Here is a 20,801-nt window from a genome sequence, read left to right as displayed (position 1 = left end):
AATTTGCCATAACTAAACCAGCTCTCCAGGATATTCTCAGACCTATCCTCCATAAAGACCAGTGTAATCATCCACCACAAAAGTAAACCCACCCCCCAAATTTTGATATCCAAAATTAAATCAGAGATTAATGAAACTGAAAACAAAAGAATCATTCACAAAATGAATGAAACAAGGAGTTGGTTTTTTGAAAAAATAAATAAAATAGATAAAACTTTGACCAAACTAACTAGAAACAGAAAAGTAAAATCTCTAATAACCTCCATCAGAAATGATAAAGGAAAAATAACAACTGATCTCACAGAGATACAAGAGATCATCTCTGAATACTGCCAGAAACTATATACCCAGAAATTTGACAATGTAAAGAAAATGGATCAATATTTGGAATCACACCCTCTCCCTAAACTTAGCCAGGAAGAACTAGATCTCCTGAACAGACCAATTTCAAGCACTGAGATCAAAGAAGCAATAAAAAAATCTCCCAACAAAAAATGCCCTGGTCTGGATGGCTTCATACTAGAATTCTACCAAAACTTCAAAAAAGAGCTTATTCCCATACTGCAGAAATTATTCCAAAAAATTCAGGAGAAAGGAATCTTCCCCAACACTTTCTATGAAGCAAACATCACCCCAGTACCAAAACCAGAAAAAGACCCAACTAAGAAGAAGAACTTTAGACCAATTTCACTAATGAATATAGATGCAAAAATTGTCAACAAAATCCTAGCCAATAGATTACAACTTATCATGCTGTATGATCATGATGTACATCATACATCATGATACATCATGATCAAGTAGGTTTCATTCCAGGGATGCAAGGCTGGTTTAATATACTCAAGTCCATAAACATTATTCACTATATTAACAGAAGCAAAAACAAAGACCATATGATCCTGTGAATAGATGCAGAAAAAGTATTCAATAAAATCCAGTATCCTTTTCTAATTAGCACACTGAAGAGTATAGGCGTAGATGGCACATTTCTTTCTTTCTTTCTTTTTTTAATTAAATCATAGCTGAGTACATTAATGCAGTCATGGGATGGCACATTTCTTTCTTTTTTTTTTTTTATTGTTGGGGATTCATTGAGGGTACAATAAGCCAGTTACACTGATTGCAATTGTTAGGTAAAGTCCCTCCTGCAATCATGTCTTGCCCCCCTAAAGTGGGATGGCACATTTCTTAAATCGATCGAAGCTACCTGTAACAAACCCACAGCTAATATTTTACTGAATGGAGTAAAACTGAAAGCTTTTCCACTTAGAACTGGAACCAGAAAAGGTTGTCCTCTGTCACCATTACTATTTAACTCAGTGTTGGAAATGCTAGCCAATACAACAGGCAAGAAAAGGAAATAAAGAGCATCCAAATGGGAGCAGAGGAGGTCAAACTCTCCCTCTTTGCTGATGATATGGTCTTATACTTAGAGAACCCCAAACACTCAACTGCAAGACTCCTGGAGGTCATCAAAAAATACAGTAATTTCTCAGGGTATAAAATCAATGTCCACAGTCAGTAGGCTTTATATACACCAACAACAGCCAAGATGAGAGGCTAATTAAGGGCACAACTCTCTTCACCATAGCTTCAAAGTAAATGAAATACCTAGGAATAAACCTAACAAAAGAGGTGAAAGACCTCTATAAAGAAAATTATGAAACCCTAAGAAAGGAAATAGCAGAGGACATTAACAAATGGAAGAACATACCATGCTCATGGCTGGAAAGAACCAACATTGTTAAAACGTCTATACTTCCCAAAGCAATGTTTTGATTCGATGCCATCCCTATTAAAATACCAACATCGTACTTTCAAGAAATCTTCGTTTTGTATGGAACCAGAAAAAAACCCATATAGCTAAGGCAGTTCTTAGTAATAAAAATAAAGCTGGGGGCATCAGCATACCAGATTTTAGTCTGTACTACAAAGCCATGGTGGTCAACACAGCATGGTATTGGCAGAAAAATAGACATAGACATTTGGAATCGAATAAAAAACCAGGAAATGAAACTAACATCTTACAACCACCTAATCTTCGATAAACAAAATAAGAACATACACTGGGGGAAAGACTCCCTATTCAATAAATGGTGCTGGGAGAACTGGATAATTACATGTAAAAGACTGAAACTGGACCTGCACCTTTCTCCACTCAATCACTGCACTCCACTCCGTCTTGAATCACAAAATTGATTCAAGATGGATAAAGGACTTAAATTTAAGGCATGAAATGATAAAAATCCTCAAGAGAGCATAGGAAAAACATGGGAAGATATTAGCCTGGGGAAAGACTTTTTTTTTTTTTTAATTAAATCATAGCTGTGTACATTAGTGTAATCAAGGGGTACAATGTGCTGGTTTCATATACAATCTGAAATATTTTCATCAAACTGTTTAACCTAGCCTTCACGGCATTTTCTTAGTTATTGTACATAGACATTTGTATTCTGCATTTAGTAAGTTTCACCTATAGTCATTCTAAATCTGGGGAAAGACTTTATGAAGAAGATATTTGTGGCAATTGCATCAACAACAAAAAATAAACAAATGGGACTTAATGAAACTGAAAAGTTTCTGTACAGCTAAGGAGATAACAACCGAAGCAAATAGTCAACCTACACAATGGGAAAGGGTATTTGCATATTTTGCATCAGACAAAATTTTGATAACTAGGATCTATAGAGAACTCAAATTAATCCACATGAAAAAAGCCAACAACCTCATATGTCAATGGGCAAGAGATATGAGTCGAACCTTCTCTAAAGATGACAGATGAATGGCTAACAAACAAATGAAAAAATGTTCATTATCTCTATCTGTTAGAGAAATGCAAATCAAAACTACCCTGAGATACTATCTAACCCCAATGAGAATGGCCCACATCACAAAATCTCAAAAACTGCAGATGCTGGCGTGGATGTGGACAGAAGGGAACACTTTTGCACTGCTGGTGGGGCTGCAAACTATTACAACCTTTTTGGAAGGAAGTATGGAGAACCCTCAAAGAACTCAACTTAGACCTCCCATTTGATCCTGCAATCTCATTACTGGGCATTTACCCAGAAGGAAAAAAAATCCTTTTATCATAAGGACACTTGCAGTAGACTGTTTATTGCAGCTCAGTTTACAATCACCCAAGTGTGGAAACAGCCTAAATGCCCACCAACCCAGGAATGGATTAACAAGCTGTGGTATATGTATACCACAGAATACTATTGAGCCATTAAAAAAGATGGAGACTTTACATCCTTTGTATTAATTTGGAAGGAAGTGAATACATTATTCTTAGTAAAAAATCACAAGAATGGAGAAGCATGAATCCTACATATTCAATTTTGATATGAGGACAATCAACGACCTAGTATATGGTGGGGGGTGGGGAAAGGGGAGAGCAGACAGACAGGGAAGGAGGGAGGGGGTGGGGTCTCAGTGTGCGAAGCACCTTTTGGGGGCAAGACACAATTGTAAGAGGGAATTTACCTAATAAATGCAATCAGTGTAACCTGGTTTCTTGTACCCTCAATGAATTTCCAACAATAAAATCAAAGAAACAAACAAAAGAAAAACTGTCCCTAAATACAGATTTTCTACGAAAATTACCAATGAATCAACAAAACATCTCCTAGAACCAATCAGTGAATTTAGCAAACTTTCAGGGTACAAGATCAAGAGACAAAAATTTATTATGTTTCTATATAACAGCAATGAACATATGAAAACCGACGTTAAAAGTACAACACCATTTATACTTGCTCAGAACAAGGAGAAATACGTAGGTAAAAATCTAATAAAACATATACAGGGCTGTATGCTGAAAATTACAAAATGCTGATGAAAGAAATCAAAGATTAAATAAATGAGAGCCAAGTTCATGGATTAAAGAGTTCAGAGTATACCAATGCTCTACAAATTGATATAAGGCTTATTGCAATCCTTCTTCCAACAAGATGGTTTATAGATAGAAGATTATTCTAAAATTCATGTGGAACGAAGAAGAGGCTAAATGGCTAAAACAATTGTTTAAAAGGAGAATACAGTGGGAGGAATCAGCTTACTGAATTTCAAGACTTAGCTTAACTATGGCAATGGTAGTTGGCAAACTCACAGCCACATATCTCATTAGGACAGAATAGAGAACCCACAAACAGGCCCACACAAATATGCCCACCTTATTTTATTTTTTGAGACAGAGTCTCAAGCTGCCACCCTGGGTAGAGTGCCATGGCATCACCGCTCACAACAACTTCCAACTCTTGGGCTCAAGCAATTCTCCTGTCTCCGCCTCCCAAGTAGCTGGGACTACAGGTGCCTGCCACACGCTCAGCTATTTTTCGTTTGGCAGGCCCGGGCTGGATTTGAACCCACCAGCTCAGGTATACGAGGCTGGTGCCTTAGCCGCTTGAGCCACAGATGCCAAGCCATGCCCACCTTATTTTTGACAAAGCGTAAAAGCAAGTCAGTGGATGGAAGATCACCTTTTTAACAAATGGTGCTTTAGCACCCATAAGTAAGAAAGTGACTCTCAACTGAAGTCTCAGACCTTACACAGAAGTTGATTCAAAATAGACTATGGATTTAAATGTAAAACTATGAAGCTTCAAAAAATAGGAGAAAATATTTGGAACCCAGGGCTATGCAAAGAGTTCCCAGACTTGACACAAAAGTTTGATTCATAAAAGAAAACAATTGATAAAATAAAGCTCATCAAAATTAAACACTTTGGCTCCATAAAAGGTCCTATGAAGAGGATTAAAAGCCAAGCCATGTACAGGGAAAAAATACCTGCAAACCACAAGTCCAAAAAAGACTGGTATCTAAAATACAGAGGGTGGCAAAAAAAGTATACACATTTTTTTTTTTTATTGTTGAGGATTCATTGAGGGTACAATAAGCCAGGTTACACTGATTGCAATTGTTAGGTAAAGTCCCTCTTGCAATCATGTCTTGCACCCATAAAGTGTGACACACACCAAGGCCCCACCCCCCTCCCTCCTTCCGTCTTTCTGTTCCCCCCCATAACCATAATTGTCATTAATTGTCCTCATATCAAAATTGAGTACATAGGATTCATGCTTCTCCATTCTTGTGATGCTTTACTAAGAATAATGTCTTCCACGTCCATCCAGGTTAATACGAAGGATGTAAATTCTCCATTTTTTTTAATGGCTGAATAGTATTCCATGGTATACATATACCACAGCTTGTTAATCCATTCCTGGGTCGGTGGGCATTTAGGCTGTTTCCACATTTTGGCGATTGTAAATTGAGCTGCAATAAACAGTCTAGTACAAGTGTCCTTATGATAAAAGGATTTCTTTTCTTCTGGGTAGATGCCCAGTAATGGGATTGCAGGATCAAATGGGAGATCTAGCTTGAGTGCTTTGAGGTTTCTCCATACTTCCTTCCAGAAAGGTTGTACTAGTTTGCAGTCCCACCAGCAGTGTAAATGTGTTCCCTTCTCTCCACATCCATGCCAGCATCTGCAGTTTTGAGATTTTGTGATGTGGGCCATTCTCACTGGGGTTAGATGATATCTGAGGGTTGTTTTGCTTTGCATTTCTCCAATATATAGAGATGATGAACATTTTTTCATGTGTTTGTTAGACATTCATCTGTCGTCTTTAGAGAAAGTTCTATGCATGTCTCTTGCCCATTGATATATGGGATTGTTGGCTTTTTTCATGTGGGTTAATTTGAGTTCTCTATAGATCCTAGTTATCAAACTTTTGTCTGATTGAAAATATGCAAATATCCTTTCCCATTGTGTAGGTTGTCTCTTTGCTTTGGTTATTGTGTCCTTAGCTGTACAGAAGCTTTTCAGTTTAATGAAGTCCCATTTGTTTATTTTTGTTGTTGTTGCAATTGCCATGGCAGTCTTCTTCATGAAGTCTTCCCCCAGGCCAAAAACTTCCAGTGTTTTTCCTATGCTTTCTTTGAGGATTTTTATTGTTTCATGCCTTAAATTTAAGTCCTTTATCCATCTTGAATCAATTTTTGTGAGTGGGGAAAGGTGTGGGTCCAGTTTCAGTCTTTTACATGTAGACATCCAGTTCTCCCAACACCATTTATTGAATAGGGAGTCTTTCCCCCAAGGTAAGTTCTTGTTTGGTTTATCAAAGATTAGGTGGTTGTAAGATGTTAGTTTCATTTCTTGGTGTTCAATTCGATTCCAAGTGTCTATGTCTCTGTTTTTGTGCCAGTACCATGCTGTTTTGACCACTATGGCTTTGTAGTACAGACTAAAATCTGGTATGCTGATGCCTCCAGGTTTATTTTTATTACTAAGAACTGCCTTAGCTATACGGGTTTTTTTCCGGTTCCATACAAAATGCAGAATCATTTTTTCCAAATCTTGAAAGTACGATGTAGGTACTTTGATAGGAACGGCATTGAATAGGTAGATTGCTTTGGGAAGTATAGACATTTTCACAATGTTGATTCTTCCCATCCATGAGCATGGTATGTTCTTCCATTTGTTAATATCCTCTGCTATTTCCTTTCTGAGGATTTCATAGTTTTCTTTATAGAGGTCCTTCACCTCCTTCGTTAGGTATACTCCTAGGTATTTCATTTTCTTTGAAACTATGGTGAAGGGAGTTGTGTCCTTAATTAGCTTCTCATCTTGACTGTTATTGGTGTACACAAAGGCTACTGACTTGTGGACATTGATTTTATATCCTGAAACATTACTGTATTTTTTGATGACTTCTGGGAGTCTTGTGGTTGAGTCTTTGGGGTTCTCTAAGTATAAGATCATGTCGTCAGCAAAGAGGGAGAGTTTGACCTCCTCTGCTCCTATTTGGATTCCCTTTATTTCCTTGTCTTGCCTAATTGTATTGGCTAGAACTTCCAGTACTATGTTGAATAGTAAAGGTGACAGAGAACAACCTTGTCTGGTTCCAGTTCTAAGAGGAAAAGCTTTCAGTTTTACTCCATTCAGTAAAATATTGGCTGTGGGTTTGTCATAGATAGCTTCAATCAGTTTTAGAAATGTGCCACCTATGCCTATACTCCTCAGTGTTCTAATTAGAAAAGGATGCTGGATTTTACCAAATGCTTTTCTGCATCTATTGAGAGGATCATGTGATCTTTATTTTTGCCTCTGTTAATATGGTGGATAACGTTTATAGACTTGCGTATGTTAAACCAGCCTTGCATCCCTGGGATGAAGCCTACTTGATCATGATGAATGACTTTTTTGATGATAAGCTGTAATCTATTGGCTAGGACTTTGTTGAGAATTTTTGCGTCTATATTCATGAGTGAGATTGGTCTGAAATTCTCCTTTTTGTTTGGGTCTTTTCCTGGTTTTGGTATCAGGGTGATGTTTCCTTCATAGAATGTGTTGGGGAAGATTCCTTCTTCTTCAATTTTTTGGAATAATTTCTGCAGTACAGGAATAAGCTCTTCTTTGAAGGTTTGATAGAATTCTGGAGTGAAGCCACATGGACCAGGGCATTTTTTGGTTGGAAGATTTTTTATTGTTTCTTTGATCTCAGTGCTTGAAATTGGTCTGTTCAGGAGCTCTATTTCTTCCTGGCTGAGTCTAGGGAGAGGGTGTGATTCCAAATATTGATCCATTTCTTTCACATTGTCAAATTTCTGGGCACAGAGTTTCTGGTAATATTCAGAGATGATCTCTTGTATCTCTGTGGGATCAGTTGTTATTTCCCCTTTATCATTTCTGATTGAGGTTACTAGAGATTTTACTTTTCTATTTCTCCTTAGTCTGGCCAGTGGTTTATCTATTTTATTAATTTTTTCAAAAAACCAATTCCTTGTTTCATTAATTTTCTGAATGATTCTTTTGTTTTCAATTTCATTGATCTCTGATTTGATTTTGGATATTTCTTTTCTTCTACTGAGTTTAGGCTTTGATTGTTCTTCTTTTTCCAATTCCATAAGATCTCTTGTGAGATTGTTGATGTGCTCTCTTTCTGTTTTTTGAATGTAGGCATCTAAAGCGATGAATTTTCCTCTCAAAACTGCTTTTGCAGTATCCTACAGGTTTTGGTAGCTTGTGTCTTCATTATTGTTATGCTCAAGGAAGTTAATGATTTCCTGTTTTATTTCTTCCTGCACCCATCTGTTATTCAACAGAAGATTGTTTAATTTCCATGCCTTTTGGTGGGGTCGAGCATTTTTGTTAGAGTTGAGTTCCACCTTTAGTGCCTTATGGTCTGAGAAGATACAAAGTAAATTTTCAATTCTTTTGATTCTGTTGATATTTGTTTTGTGTCCCAGGATATGATCAATTTTGGAGAATATTCCATGGGGTGATGAGAAGAATGTATATTCTTTATCTTTGGGATGAAGTGTTGTATATGCGTCTATCAAGCACAGTTGTTCTAGGGTCTCATTTAAGTCTCTTATATCCTTGTTTAATTTCTGTTTAGAGGATCTGTCCAGCTCTGTAAGAGGAGTGTTAAGGTCCCCTGTTGTTATGGTATTACCAGATATCATATTGCTCAGACTGAGTAAGGTCTGTTTAAAGAATCTGGGAGCATTTAAATTGGGTGCATAGATATTTAGAATTGAAATGTCTTCTTGTTGCATTTTTCCCTTGACCAATATAAAGTGACCATCTTTGTCTTTTTTGACTTTAGTTGCTTTAAATCCACATGTATCTGAAAATAAGATCGCAACTTCTCTTTTCTTCTGAATTCCATTTGCCTGAAAAATTGTCTTCCAACCCTTGACTCGGAGCTTTAATTTGTCTTTTGAAGCCAGGTGTGTTTCTTGCAGACAGCAAATGGATGGCTTGTGTTTTTTAATCCAGTCAACCAATCTATGTCTCTTCAGTGGGGAATTCAAGCCATTAACATTTATTGAGATAATTGATAAGTGTGGTAGTATTCTATTCGTCTTATTTTGTGAGAGTCCATTGCTTAGTTTTATGTTTTGCATCAGTGTGGAGGTTAGGTTCTGTCCTTTAATTTCTGAGATCTTACTTTGCTGCTGATCCATTGTGGTGGTCAGTGTGCAGAACAGGTTGAAGTATTTCCTGTAGAGCTGGTCTTGTTGTGGCGAATTTCCTCAATGTTTGTACATCCGTAAATGATTTGATTTCTCCATCAATTTTGAAGCTTAGCTTAGCAGGGTACGGAATTCTGGGCTGGAAATTGTTCTGTTTAAGTAGATTAAAGGTAGATGACCATTGTCTTCTTGCTTGGAAAGTTTCATTAGAGAAGTCTGCGGTCACTCGGATGGATTTGCCCCTGTAGGTCAACTGGCGCTTACCCCTGGCAGCTTGCAGAATCTTTTCTTTTGTCTTGACTTTGGACAGGTTCATCACAATGTGTCTTGGAGAAGCTCGGTTAGAGTTGAGGTGACCTGGGGTCTGATATCCTTCTGAAAGTAGTGTGTCAGAATCTTTGGTGATATTTGGGAAATTTTCTTTTTTAATTTTCTCTAGTATGGCTTCCATTCCTCTGGGGCATTCTTCTTCCCCTTCTGGAATTCCTATAACTCGTATGTTGGAACGCTTCATAAAGTCCCATAATTCTGACAGTGAACGTTCTGCTTTCTCTCTCTTCTTTTCTGCCTCTTTTACTATCTGAGTTATCTCAAAAACTTTGTCTTCTACCTCTGAAATTCTTTCTTCTGCATGGTCTAACCTTTTGCTGATACTTTCCATTGCATCTTTAAGTTCCCTGATTGACTGTTTCATTTCCTTCAGCTCTGCTATATCCTTTTTATATTCTTCATATTGTTCATCTCTTATTTGATTCTGTTTTTTAATTTCCTTTTGGTTATTTTCCACTTTATTAGCAGTTTCCTTCATTGTTTCCATCATTTCTTTCATTGTTTTCAACATGTGTATTCTAAATTCCCTTTCTGTCATTCCTAACATTTCTGTATAGGTGGAATCCTCTGCAGTAGCTACCTCATGGTCCCTTGGCGGGGTTGTTCTGGACTGGTTCTTCATGTTGCCTGGAGTTTTCTGCTGATTCTTCCTCATGAGTGATTTCTTTTATCTGTTTCCTTGCCCTAATTTTCCTTTCACTTCCTCTTGCTCTTTAAGTTCTAGTGCCTGTGCCTTAGGACCAGAAGTGTGAGAAGGTTGAAGAGCAAAAAAGGGATGAAAGAAAGGAGGACCGAGTGATAAGAAAAAAAAAAAAAAGAAAAATAGAGAAAGGAGAGGGGGTGGGTAAAAGGAATATTGACAAAAAGAAGAGAGGCACAGAAAGAGGGAGACAGAGCAATATAGGTGTACAGTAGGGTACTTTGATACAACCTTAAAAAAAAACCACCTTCTGGGGGTGCCCCGTTGGGTGGTTCCCTTGAGGTCAGCAGCTTTTTGCTAACCTGATCAGACACAGTACCCCACGTCCACCAAGTAGAGAGGAAAGACAAAAATGCTATAAATCAAACCAAAACAAACAAACAGAAAACTTTACGGGATAAAATTGGCTGGAAAAACCAAATAATAGCGGTAGAAACACTAACAAAATGAAGTTCTAATTATTGAAATAGGCAGCAATGGGAAATTATAATTAAACTAGAAAAATTGAGAAAGAAAAAGGATCTGTATGGAAAAGGTTGAACTTAAAAAACAAGACCAGAATTAACAACGTCAAAATAAACAAAAAAAACAACCAAACCAGAAAAAAAAAAAAAAAAACACAACCAAAAACAAAGCAGTATGTATATGTTATTGAATATTGTCTGGGCAACACGTGGTCTTCTGGGGTATGAGATGTTCATCACAGTTCTGATACGACTGGAGGCTGCTAGTTTCTCAAACCCCAGCAGGTAGACACCCTAAATCTCTCTTCAGCCCACTTAAAAGGCACTTTGCGCTTGTTCACTTGCTGAGGAGAAGCTTTCCCAGGGAAGTACTTGTCGCTGGAATCACTGCTGAAGTGGCTATCCACTTACCCTGTGTGCCAAAACTGGTCTCCCTCTGCCCCCGAGGGTTAGGGCTGCAAGGCGGCTCAGACCCCGCCCTTAGGCTACTTGGTCGCTGGGTTACCAGCACCCACCCAACTCTAGCTCTGCGACCCCGAGGGTGGAGCTTGCCGGGGCAGATCGCTCCCAATGGCTGCCTGTGACCCAGAGCCAAACACCATTAGCTCCATCTGGCTCAGCAGCTCAGACTGGGGCCCTAGACAACGGCCAAAGTTCTCCACACTCCCGCTCTGGCTCTCCCCAAGGCAGTTCAGCTGAGTGCCAAGTCCAAAGACACCAAAACAGATCACAGGTAAGGCCTTTCTGGTTTGCAGTCTCGCTGCTACTGAACTTACAGTTGCGGGCGGGTTTAGACGGATTGAACACACATGACCACTTGCCGGTTTTCCACTGTTTTAGTCCTCCTCTTGGGGTCCAGAAGTCTCTCGCTGATCCCTGTATCCTCTCAGGGGTGATGATAGGCAGATCCCACTAGACAGAGATGCCTGGAGTCCTATTTCCCCAGACTCACAGTGCCCAGATGCAAGGAAGCTGTTACTCGGCTGCCATCTTGCTCCGCCTCCAAAATGTATACACATTTTAAGAAAGTGAAAAACAGAATTAAAATTGTGATACTAAAATACACCAGTAACAAAAGATAAATGTAAGTCAGGTTCACCTGTTGTAATTGCAGAAGTCAAATATGACTTGAATATTACAATTAAGAACTCTCAAACTCAACCATAAAAAAATAAACAATGGGGTGGTGTCTGTGGCTCAAAGGAGTAGGGTGTTGGCCCCATATACTGGAGGTGGCAGGTTCAAACATGGCCCCAGCCAAAAATACTGCAAAAATAAATAAATAAATAAACAAACAAACAATTAAATAAAATAAAAAATGTAATTAGAAAGTGGCCAAGAAGTGTGATACAGTGGCTCATGCCTATATTCCTAATGCTCTTGGGAGACTAAGGCAGAAGAATTTCTTGAGCTCAGGAGTTCAAGGTTGCTGTGAGTTATGACAATACCAGAGCATTCTACCCAGGGTGACAGAATGAGAGTCTATTTCCATTAAAGAAAGAAAGAACATGGACAAAAGACATGAAGAGACAACATTGCATCACTAAATGTACATGAATGTACATTTAATGTGTACATGATGTACATGAATGGTGTGATCACACCTATGGTGCATATTGCAAGGGTACATGTGGGATCTGTTAAGTGTATAGAGTATAAATGTCTTAACACAATAGTTAAGTAAATGAGGCCAGGGATATATTAACCAGTATGATGTAAGCATTCCAAATTGTATGTGAAATCAGCACATTGTACCCCATAAATGCATTAATGTATACATGATCTACCTCTTTGTGATTTAATAAAAAAAAAAGGATGTACAGATAGCATATAAGTGCATGAAAAGATGTTCAACGTCATTAGCCATTAGTGAAATGCAAATTAAAACCACAACCTACCCTCAATGAATCCCCAACAATAAAAAAAAAACAAGAAAAAAAAAACCCACAACCTATAACAAGATATCATTATACACCCATTAGAATGGCTAAAATGAAAAACTGCGACAAGATGAAAATGTTGGTGAAGATGAAGAGAAACTGGATCTCTTATACACTGATGGTGGGAATGTAAAATTGTACAGAGATGATGGAACCCTTTTAACCCTTTTTAAGTGTACAGTTATGTGACATTAAGTACATTTGTGATCTGAAGTAATCACCACTCTCCATCTCCAGAACTTTCTCATCTTCCCAAAGTGAAACTCTGTACCCATTAAATAACAACTCCTCCTTCTCCTCTCCACCCAGAATCACCATTCTACTTTCCGTCTTTATGAATTGACTACTCTAGGTACCCCATGTTGTGAGTAGAGTCCTATTGCATTTGTATTTTTGTGGCTGCCTTATTACACTTAGCATACCATCTTCAAGCTTTGTCCATGTTGTAACATGTACCAGAATTTCATTCCTCTTTAAGGCTGACTAATATTCCACTGTGTGGATATACCACATTTGTTTACTCCTTTGTCAATGGACATTTAGGTTGTTTCCACCTTGGGTCCATTATGAAAAAAATGCTAATATGAACGCAGGTGTACAAATTACTATTTGAGTCCTTGTTTTCAATTCTTTTGCATATGAGTGTAAATTTTGGATAACATGGTAATTCTCTGTTTAATTTTTTGAGGAACCACCATACTGATTTTCATAGCCATTGCAGCATTTCATACTCCTACCAGCATTGCATAAGGGCTCCAATTTCTCTACATCTTTGGCCAAGATTTGCTTTTCCTCTATTATTTTGATAACCATTCGAATGAGTGTGAAGTATTATCACATTGTGCTTTTGACTTGCATTTTCCTAGTGATTATTAATGGTAAGATTACATATATTTTAATTCAGTTTAATTTTTTATATATATATTTTAAGACAGGGTCTCATTATGTTGCCCAGGTTGGCCTTGAACTCCTGGGCTCAACCAATCCTCCCACTTCAGCCTCCCAAAGTAGCTGGGACTACAGGCATTTACCACTGCACCCAGCAAGACCATCTGTACATGTGCATATTGGCCGTTTGGATATCTTCTTTGCTAAAATGTCTGTTCAAGAACTTGGTCATTTTTTAATTGGATTGTATTTTGTTATCACTATGGAGTATTAAGGAGTTCCTTTTATATTCTGGGTATTAATCCATCATCAGATATATGATTTGCAAATATTTTCTTCTATTTGTGGGCTGCCTTTTTACTCTGTTGATAGTGTCCTTTGATGCACAAAAGTTTTAAATGTTGATGAAGTCCAATTTGCCTATTTTTTCTTTTATTGCCTGTGCTTTTGGTATCATATCCAAGAAATCACTGTAAACTCTGTATCATGAATAGTTTTCCCTATGCTTTCATCCTAGATTTTATCTCTGACATTTAGGTTTTTGATTTATTTCAAGTTCATTTTTGCATATGCTATTAGGTACAGTTCCAACTTTTCTTTTGCATGTGGATATTTAGTTTCTCCAACACCATTTGTTTAAAAAAAAACAAAAAAAAACTATCTTCTCCCCCTTGAATAGTTCAGGCTTCCCTGTCAAAAGTTATTTGACCATATAATGTGAGGGTTTATTTCTGGGCTCTCTATTCCATCCTGTTGTTATAAATATCTGTTCTTATGCAAATTCTCCAGTATTTTAATTAGGGTAGTTTTGTAGGAATTTAAAAAACCAGAAAGTGTGAGTTGTCCAACTCTGTTCTTTTTCAAGATTATTTTGGCTATTCTGGGTATTTTGGTATTCCATAGTAATTTTAAGATTTATATTAATATTTCTGCAAAAAAATATTAAATTTAATTGCTTTAAATCAGTAGATAACTTTCATTAGTTTTGGTATCTTAACTATGTTAAGTCTTTCAATCCACGAACATGGGATGTCTTTGCATTTATTTGTGTCTTTAATTTCTTTCAGGAATATTTTGCATTTATTTGTGTCTTTAATTTCTTGCAGCAATATTTTGTAGTTTGAAGTATCTTTACTGCTTTAATTAAGTTTATTTCTAAACATTTTATTCTTTTTAATACTACTATAAATTGGATTTTTTCCTTAATTTCTGTTTTGGATGGTTTGTTGTTAGTGTATAAAAATGCAACTAATTTTTGTAGTGTTCATTTTGTATATTGAAAGCTTGTGAAATTTGTTTATTGGTTTCAATAGTTTGTGTGTTTGAGGGTGGGGAAAAAGGTCTTTCTACACATAAATTGCATCATCTGCAAATTGTTGTTTTCCTTATTCTTTTCCAATGGAATGCTTTTTATTTTTCACCTTGCCTGATTTCTCTGAATAGTATGTAATACTCTTGCGATGACAAAGTTATAGAAGCAGAAAACAAATTTGTGGTTGCCAGGACTTAGAAAAGAAAAGAGAGGGAGATAAGAGGTTGGGACTAGAAAATAACAATGGGAGGGATCCTCCTGGTCATGGAACTGTTCAGTATCTTGACTGTACCACTGTCCAGGTCCCAGATGACATATTATACCAGCATTTTGTGTAAAGGGTAAATGAAGTCTCCCTGCATTATTTCTCTCTGTGTATGAATCTATAATGATCTTAAAAAATAATTTAAACATGTTGACTTTATATTTTGTATGTTTTTGGCATTTATTCATTTTAGTTTTCTGTAAAGTTATTATATTTTATTGATATGTGATGGACTGACAATTAAAAAAGGAACCAGTCCTTTTCCATAGGTATTTAGAACTTCTGCTTTGGTCTAGCTCAGTGAGATGAGAAATGCATGGTAGCTTGGGGAGGGAAAATGGGTCACCTGGTGTGGTGAGGGGAGTGCTAAGGAGGTGAATGAGAAGAAATACATCTGGGTGTGTGTTGATTTAGGGAGGCCTGCAAACCCACTTGCCCTCCAAAGGGTTGCTCTCCAGGAATCAGTGTGTCATTTCTCTCCCAAGTAGATGATATGATCCTTTAGGAGAGGCAGACTGGTGTCCTGAACAGAGCCTGACTGCTTATTCCTGCTCAGCCCCTATAAACTGGGCAACATGGGGCAAATTACTAGGCACTCACAACTCTGATCTCTTCGTCAATTATCACATTAATGATGCCAACTGTGTAGGATTGTTGTGGGCCTTAAAAGCAGCAAAGTATCTGGTCCTCCAGAACCTCTGACTCAATAAATCTGTTATGCAAGGCTCATGCTCTCCAAGGCAACGGTAGAGACAATAGGAGGTTTATTTGGTCAAAATTACCCATTAAAACAATACTTTTAATTTTTATATAGCTTTTTCCACTATCAAAACCACACTAATCTGAAAGGTTGGAACAGAAATTACACTAACGTATGTGATGCTTCTGCTTCCTCTGCTTGTAACACCAGACTGTTGCTCAGAAGCCATGTGGAGGAGTTCTGTCCTTTGTACCCTGGTCTTTACCATTCACTTTCTATGTAACTGTGAGTAATTACGTTCTCTCTCCAGACTTCCCTATCACTGACTGGATGAGCTGTGATTTCAATGATAGATGTAACACTGAATCCAGTAAGTTCAGTTCATGAGTTCGGAGATAAGTCTAGGGAAAAGGGAATCTTGGCAAGCTGTTGACGTTTCTGCTAGAAAGAGCTTGGGAGTTGGAAGGTTAGGCTCCTGTAACCAGGATCTAAAATTTTAATTGGGGTCTCTGGTGCCAGAGAGAACTGGCTTCCCAGAAACACGTCTGTCCAAGGATATGTCTCCTGCTTTTCCCGTGAAGAAGTGAGTTGGATGTGGGAAGCCTCCATTCCCATTTCGCCCTTGTCCTGACCTTTCCTCACATCCCCTCCGTTTGGCCTTAGGTCTTCAAGCTTCTTGCCACTACATCTTTGCTCAAGCTGTGCGTTCTGTCTAGAATGCCTCTCTCACCTTCTCTGTCCATAAACTCAGCCTGCAGGTTGCCAGGTAGAATTAAACCTTCCTCTGGAGGCCTGTGGACTTGTTTATTGACCTAGTCAAGTGCATTTGGAACAAGTGGCCAAGGGCATGAACCAGGTGCAGGATGGACTGGACCTGTACTTGACTCTGCCACTCAGTGGCTGTCTTCTGTGCCTCACTCTGCTTTTCTGTGAAATGGGATGAATAATCGTGGCTTCCTTGTAAGATTGTTGTAATCATTAATTGAGTCAAAATATGGGAAATATTTAACAATTGGCACAAATTAAGCACGAGATGAGTAAGGCTGTCATTCCATTTGTCTCTTTGAATTCTGGTTGGTGTTTACTTTATGTTCCCCTTCCTACACCTCTAGACCTCTAACTGCCTAAGAGCGGAAGCCATATTCTTTTGTATTCTCAGTGCAACGTACAGGGCTTGGTAATAGGAGGGTCCCCCTGAATGTGGCTGATGAATGGGTGGTCTCGTCCCAAGCCATCAATGCACTCCCTTCACGGTCTAATGGAGATAAGAATCCTCCCCGGGGTTATCCCCCATATCCCCACTTGGAGATCACAGGAAAGGCTCCTGGCTTTTAGAGGGAGGAAGTTCTATTTAGCAAAGAGGTAACATTTGGGCCAATGGCAAGGGGCCCCCAAAGCCAGCACTTCTTTCTTTATTATTTATTTATTTTTAATTCATTTGTTCATAGATCATGAATACATTTATGCCATTATGGGATTCAATGTACAAATTTGTACAAATTGGAGTGCTTACATCCTACTAATCAACATAGCCTTCACCTCATTTACCCAATTACAGCGTTAAGACATTTGTGTTCTACACCTGATCGATCCAACTTGTACTTGCAATGTGCTCCATAGGTGCAAATACAAGTACTTGCAATAGGTACTAACCCTCTCTCTAAGAACCCACCCCCTCCCTTACCCTCTCCTTCCCCTTCCTTCATCCTAGGCTATAGTTGTGTTTCATTTTTCATATGCAAGGCCAGCACTTCTTCTTACTTGTTACTCATAGTTTGTAAATTCCATGGGGGACGGAGGACATGTCCTGGAGGGGGTTAGGGATTTACTATAACCCTCTCTGCTTCACACAGAAGAATGTAGGCAGCATTTTAAAAATGCAAAAAGTGTTCGGAGCCTGGTGGGGAACCAGGTGGCTGCTGTTTCTGTTTAAGGCAATCATAGAGTCTGGACCTGCCTAGATTTATGAGGAATTGCTGCAGAGAAGGCTGGTGGCCTGGATGACACTAGATCTTGCTGGGGTTCAGCTGGGCCCAGGGCAAGCCCTTCTCACAAGCCCTTTTACTGGTTCCTGGAAGAATACTTGGGATGGTACACTTTCCTTGTGAGTTACAAATAAGGAACGGGGGCCTCTGAGAGGGAGGGAAGAATTGAGGGCCCAGGTTAGGGGTGTGGAGCTGTAGTCAAACCCTTTGAGTGTGCACCCAAGCTTTCTCACTAGATCTGTGGAGCCCAAGGTGGTGTCCTGAGGGGCCACGTTCTCCAGAATGGTTTAACTCTGGGTAAGGGGCCTCTGATCCCACCACACCTTCCATCCCCTGTGCACTTGGGTAGGGACAGCTCTGTGGCTGAGCTGGGCAAGGGTGACCACAACCTGCAGACCGGCTGGGCATTCAGTTCCTGATCCTGAGGCTGAGGGTACCCTGGTGCACTAAGGTTCCCTGGTTGCTTAAGGCCCACTCCTATGTCCACCAACATCCTGGCTCAGGGGCAGAGCTATGACACTCTAGGAGTCAGACAGGTACTGGTATTCCCTGAAGGGCTTACTCCTGTGCAGATGTGTCCCCACCCCAGGTGCCTCACACTTATCTGGGTGGTGACATGTGAGGTGACATCCATGCTGTCCTGCTGAGCTGGAGCCACCAAACACAGTGCCTGCATGTGGCAGATCAGGTGCATGCGGCAACCCGCAGCAGGGTGCACAGCTCCCTTGCACCAACCCTGCAGTAGCACCCACTCCTGCATCCTGCCCCATGTCTCCACCCAGTGGCATGCCGACCCCTGCTGTACCCCCTCCGTGGTCCTTCTTTCCTCTGCCCATCCATGCCTCTTCTTCCCCAGAGCCTTTTTCTGCCCCAGCTGCCACTGCTGTTCATGCAGCGGGAGCTCCTGTGGACATGGGTGGCCTCCCTCCTGAGGGCCCTGCCTAGTCTGACCACAAGAAGGGAGACTTGGGGTGGAGCGGGCAGTGACAAGGACCAAGGATTGCAATTCCCCTGGTGATGCGAGTCATGGGTCGGGGAAGGGTGCAGATTCCTGCCATTTTCCCTGTCCATCAGCAGTCCTGGTTGACCCTGCACATCCAGGACCCTGCACCCAGCCTGCAGGGTGGTCTGCAGAGGACTGTGAAGTGCACGCAGCCAGCTGGCCCATAGCCCAAAGAGTGGGGTGGGGGTGGAGGGGTCAAGATCCTCATCAAAAAAACAGGAGCTGCTGATCTGAGCACTTTAAAAAATATATTCCTAGTCAGCTGGAGCCTCGTGGAGGGGAGATTGCCTCTCCTGTGGCAACAGCCGTGTAACATGGGGCTCACCAAGCAGTACCTACGTTACGTTGCTAGTGCAGTTTTTGGCCTGATTGGCAGCCAAAAAGGTAATAATGTCTTTGTGACCCTTCATGGTGAGAAGGACGCTATGTGGCAGTACCAGCCTGTGAACACGTTTTCATCTGAGACTTGAGAAAAGGAAAAAAGATCCTCATCCTGTAGGGGCTTAAACATGAAGTCACTTGCTTATGCACCACCCCAGATGGACTGCACTTAGCTGTTGGTTATGAGGATGGATCTGTCCGAATCTTCAGTCTTCTGAGTGGAGAAGGAAACATGACTTTCAATGGACACAAAACAGCTGTCACTACCTTGAAGTATGATCAGCTAGGTGGCAGACTGGCATCTGGGTCCCAGGACACAGATGTTATTGTGTGGGATGTGATCAATGCAAGTGGCCTCTACCGTCTAAAAGGACACAAAGATGCCATTACGCAAGCATTGTTTCTACGAGAAAAGAATCTGCTAGTTACTAGTGGGAAAGATACCGCAGTGAAGTGGTAGGACCTTGATACCCAGCACTGCTTCAAAACAATGTTTGGCCATCGAACTGAGGTATGGGTGGGGGGGGTTGGGTTTGGTGTCAGAAGAGAAGCAACTCATGACTGGGGTCTCAGACAGTGAACTGAGGGCTTGGGACATAACCTATCTGCAAGAGATTGAAGATTTGGAAGAACCAGAGCCCAAGAAGATCAAAGGGTCTTCTTCTGGAATACAGGCCACTCTTGAAGCAGAGGATGATACCCTGGCAGTGGATGAAGCTCCTGAGGATCGTATCCTTTCATGCAGAAAAGCTGGTTTCATAATGCGAGAAGGAAGAGACGGAGTTGTGAACCTCTCAGTTGACAAGACGGGCAGGATTCCTGCTTGCCATGGAACTGATTTTGTGCTAGAAGTGTTTCATGTCCTTTCCAAAGAGGAAATTCAGAAGAAAATGGATAAGAAGATGAAGAAACTAGAAAGAAAGCAAAATTAAATTCTTGCAAAGGGGAAGAGGAAGACCTTGAAGTCAATGTGGAAATGACTCTGCAAGATGAAATACAACGGGTGGCCAATACCAAAACTTTTGCCAAGATCAAATCCTTTGACCTGATTCATTCACCTCAAGGAGAGTTAAAGGCTGTCTTCTTGCTGCAAAACAACTCGGTGGAATTATATTCATTGCATCCATTCTTACCTACTCCTCAACCTGTCAGGACGGGCAGAATCACCACCGGGGGTCATTGCAGTGACGTGGGGACTGTCATTCAGCTCAGACAACATTGCTGCCTACTGGTGCTGCCTTTCTCTTATGTCCCAGACGTTCTTAAACTCTTCTCCGAATTCATCCAGCTGGGGTCGACATTGAACTTCTATGCAGGTGTCTCTTCTTGCTCCTCGGAATTCACTTCGGACAGATGACTAGCAATCAAATGCTTGTGCCAGTGATAGAAAAATGAAAGGAAACGACGATTTCAAAAGTCAGTCAAGTCCGGGATGTCATTGGCTTCAACATGGCAGGTCTTGATTATCTTAAGAGAATGTGAAGCAAAAAGTGAAGTTATGTTTTTTGCTGACCCTACTAGCCACTTAGAAGAGAAGAGGAAAAGGAAAAAGAGGGAGAAGCTAATTTTAACACTGACTTAGAACTGAAATGTTTTTCTCTTTCTACTAATTCCATTAAAGAACTTTTAAATAAAAAAATACATTCCTACACGTCTTTTCAAACATATTATAGGGAGCATAATTCTCAGCTTAGTATGTAAGGAAGGCAGACTAACTCCACAGGTTTCCTGTGACATGCACATACTGTAAAGCAGAGTTCTCTAGGCTCCCAGCTGCTCCTTCCTGCTCATTATAGTGTAATAAATGCTCTGAAAGTTAAGGGAACAGAAGAAAGGTCACCCAGATTCCCA

The 20,801-nt window shown here is 39.9% G+C and overlaps 1 pseudogene; it reads left to right on the top strand.

Moving 5' to 3' along the window:
- The first annotated feature begins 18,883 nt into the window (after window positions 1-18,883).
- LOC128560293 (WD repeat-containing protein 3-like) lies at window positions 18,884-20,307 on the top strand (annotated as a pseudogene).
- Window positions 20,308-20,801: the final 494 nt, after the last annotated feature.

This window comes from Nycticebus coucang, chromosome 11, assembly GCF_027406575.1.
Source record: "Nycticebus coucang isolate mNycCou1 chromosome 11, mNycCou1.pri, whole genome shotgun sequence".
Taxonomy (NCBI): Eukaryota; Metazoa; Chordata; class Mammalia; order Primates; family Lorisidae; genus Nycticebus; species Nycticebus coucang.
Note: the sequence above shows the minus strand (reverse complement) of the source record. Positions and strands in the feature narration are given on the sequence as shown.